Below are 3,876 nucleotides of genomic sequence, written 5' to 3'. Positions count from 1 at the left end.
TTCATGTTTTGCCTGCCTTCTTCACCTACAACAGCAAAAACAGCAAATTCCAATCCCACATTGGGGGATAAAAGAAAAACAATTCCCACATTGAACCAAAGCTACCTTTGTTTAAAACAAAAAAAGGGGGTTTGTTTTAGAAATACTATTAAAGTATAAAGGGAGATACATAAATTTCATGAATGCTGATCCCCCCACCCTTCACCACAGACACGTTACTGCATTAGCCTTTTCAAGGTTATTTGTTGAGGTAATGGCATAGGCTCTGAAGATTTTGTTTGAGAGAAGGAGCAAGGGGGAGGGTCAGAGGGAGAGGGCTGAGCAGGAAGCCCCATCTGAGCCCAAGGCAGGAGCCCCCCAGGTCACTGCATATGCTAGTTACATTGTCTGAGGTAAATAAAACAAATTGGGCTTTTAACCTTTTTTCCCCCTTTTTAGGAGACAAAAAGATAAAATTAATCCAGTACAAACAAGCACACGTAGGGCTTGGTTTTTAATACCATTTTCCAGCGAAAAAGATGGGGCTCCTTAGAGAAATGTTTGATATTCCAGGACCGGGTTAGCAAATGGATAAAAATAAGCCTAGAGCATCTGACAGCACCAGAAAGGAAGTCACTCAAATCCTGCGATGATGGAGGTATCAGAGCAACAATGAAAGGTAGGACTGAGTTACAACCCAGAGCGTAAAACAGCCATGAGCCCATACAGAAATAACTGAATGAATGGGAGAGAGGAGACAGTGCAGAATTCCAAACAATCTTCACAGATACTTGATCCTGAGAAGTAAAACCTAACTCCCCACTCAAAGTGCATGTTGCCCAGAAGGCAATATGGCCAAGAGCAGGAAAAATAACTACAGTTCAGAAACCTGCCTAACCACACCCAACAGCCTCAGCCAGGTGGTCGGTCAAGGTCCACGTAGACAGCGACAAGTAATGTCGATTGTACAGACCCTTGATGTGATGAGAATGGAACTTTGCCTCTGTTGTCTACTCCTAGAAACACATAACCAGAGAAAGCACAATTGAGGCACATTACAAAATACCAATACTCAAAACCGCCAAGGTCTTGCAAACCAAGAAAATGTGAGAAACTGTCACGGATGAAAGGAATCCAAGGGGACATAATTATGTATAATGTAAACTAATGGATTCTTAAACAGAAAAAGGACATAGGGAAAACTGAGGCAATCTGAGTATAGAATATAGTTAATGTTTGAACAACATTGGTTCATCATGACAAAATGTATCCTACTAATGGAAGATGTTAATGGGGGAACCTGGTGGTGGGGTTTACAGGAATTTCTGTATTTGAAGTAATTCTATGATCTAAAATGGGAATAAAACATTTTTAGAAAAGTGAAGGAAAAAATCTGTCATTATTACATATGTTCGGTAAATGAGAAAATCCCTGATGTTGGAGCTAAAGTGAAAACTCTAGTTACATAATTTGGCATCAGTTTATTCAGCTTCTCATCATTTGACTCCCCATTCTTCTCTGTCATTCAAGTAATAACCTAGTTCACGAACACTGCACGATTCATTGTCGAACCAGAGCTGCTCATTTCTTTCATGAGGGAAAAAACAGTTTCTTTGGCTTAAATTTACTTCCAGAAATTGAGATACTAAGGCTGCAGGCTTCCTGAAGCAAAGACAACTCCCTGTGTCTAGAAATAAGAGTTGTATCAGTATTTGGTTGTAATTGATAATTGGATGAACGCATAAGTTTTCTTGTAAGTAGAAACCAGTCTTGCTTTGGCTCCCAGCACTTAATTGTCTTTAGCTTCCTAACACAGGGGATGGCTGTTTCCAGTTTTCTTTCCTTCTCTGAACTTTTTTCCTCTTTCTGTAGGCTGCCCTTTCTCCTCACAGGCAAGTTACCTGTTCAAGTTCTTGTCTTCCAAAGCTCAGTTCAGACCCTCAGTCCTATTAGCTACGGGCACTTGTTTTTTTCTCTCTGGAAACATGATACTTGAGCATTTGAATTGTTTTCCGACTTCTGTCCTGATTTTCTTCCTCAGATTGTCCAATCCTTGGAAGCCATACCACTACTTCGATTGCCTTTGTCTTTCTGCTTTTACTGATTGATAAATCATGTAAAAAACAAACAAACAAGAACACAGTACTGTGTGAGTTGTTTTAGCCCAGAGTAACTGAATCAATTTAATGTTCGCCAAATTTCCTCTTCCAGGTTGTACTGTTGATACAGTATCCTTGTTAGATTTTTGATACGGTGTGTGACTAAAACTGTGATTATAATTTGAGCTAATAGGTGATGCCCTGTGAATTTTTTAACATTATTAGTGAATTTTCAAGGAAGAATTATTGTCGACAACTATGCTTAACACACTTTTCAAAGCTGCAGGTAATTTAATTGCTGATCAGCAGCATGTCCATTACGTGAATGTCTGGTTTCAAATGTATTCTGACCAGTCTCTTGGTACAAGCTACCCCAAGTAGACCAAAATTGAGTAATGCGTCAGGTTCTGACTGACCAGAATGCAATTATGTAATTTGATTTCAAGTTAGTAATGCTTTGAGTTTTAACTGTCTTCTGTTAGTTTTTATTCTCCCCACCTCTAACCCCAAGTTAGCTTGTTTGGTTTTGCTTCATTTTGTCATTTCATTCCTGTGTTGCGGTTTGTGTAAAGTGTATCACTTCATGGCGTCCAATTAGAGGATCCTTAGATAAGCATGACCTGGCCTGCCTACATAAAAATGTTCTTTAAAATCTAGCTAGATTCCTTTTCCTATCTTCAACTAAGCCCACCAGAGCTCTTTGGATTAACTCATGGGCCATAACATAACAAAGAGAGGCTTTATTCTCCATTACTAAGTCTGGTCTCTACTTTGAAGTTGACCAAATTCCTTCTTTGGTTATATTCTTTACTGCAGTGTGAAACTAACCAATAGAAGGCTTTTAATTTTTTTTTTTTTAAACTCATACCAGAGTTACAGGTGACAAAACCTGGCAATTGTGTGATACTCATTTTAACAGTGACTGTTAAGGGAAAAAAAGTGTAATAACAAATCACACAAGAGCTATCTGTGATACATAGGAAGAGTTTGTTACATGCCTGTAAACCAGTGATTTTTATCCATTCCTCTCAGTGTATATCACCTCATGAAAGAATTTGGGTTTGTGGAAATGGTAATATTCTTGAATTGCAAGTAAATGCTTAATGCTATTTGGCCACTGATACAAGAATTGAATAAGAAATTTAAGAAGTCATACATAGACTTTGAGTAAAAGCAGTAGATTACATGCATCTTATTCTGTAGCCTCTTAAAACCCCACCAAAACAAAGGGCCTTTTTCCTCCAAGGCAGTATTTATGAGGAAATACTGGAAATACAGGAAAAGAGAAACACTAATAATTCTGTGGGAGCTGGAAAGAGCTAGATAGAAGAGGCAACAAGCTGAACAGGAGTGAAAAAGCTAAAATTTTTTTTTAAAAGATTTCATTTTTTTAACAGAGAGATTATAAGTAGGCAGAGAGGGGAGGAAGCAGGCTCCTTGCCAAGCAGAGAGCCCAATGTGGGGCTCGATCCCAGGACCCTGAGATCATGACCTGAGCCGAAGGCAGAGGCTTAACCCACTGAGCCACCCAGGTGCTGAGCACAAGGAGCCTGGCACAGGGCTCGATCTCACGTCCCTGAGATCATGACCTGAGCTGAAACTGAGTTGGATGCCTAACCAACTGTGCCACAAAGGTGCCCCAAAAAGCTAAATCTTAAAAGTAGTGGAGAGAACCAGGAGCTAACTCAATTCTAACCTTCATAAAAATCCCAAAAGATCTCAGGAATTCATAGCATGGAGTACTCCTGGAAATGAAGTTAAATTACAATTGTGAAAAATTTGCTTAAGAAGCCATTAA

Source organism: Mustela putorius, unplaced genomic scaffold (genome assembly GCF_011764305.1).
Source record: "Mustela putorius furo isolate JIRA1106 unplaced genomic scaffold, ASM1176430v1.1 tig00000480_pilon_pilon_pilon, whole genome shotgun sequence".
Taxonomy (NCBI): Eukaryota; Metazoa; Chordata; class Mammalia; order Carnivora; family Mustelidae; genus Mustela; species Mustela putorius.
This window is presented reverse-complemented; position numbering follows the sequence as displayed.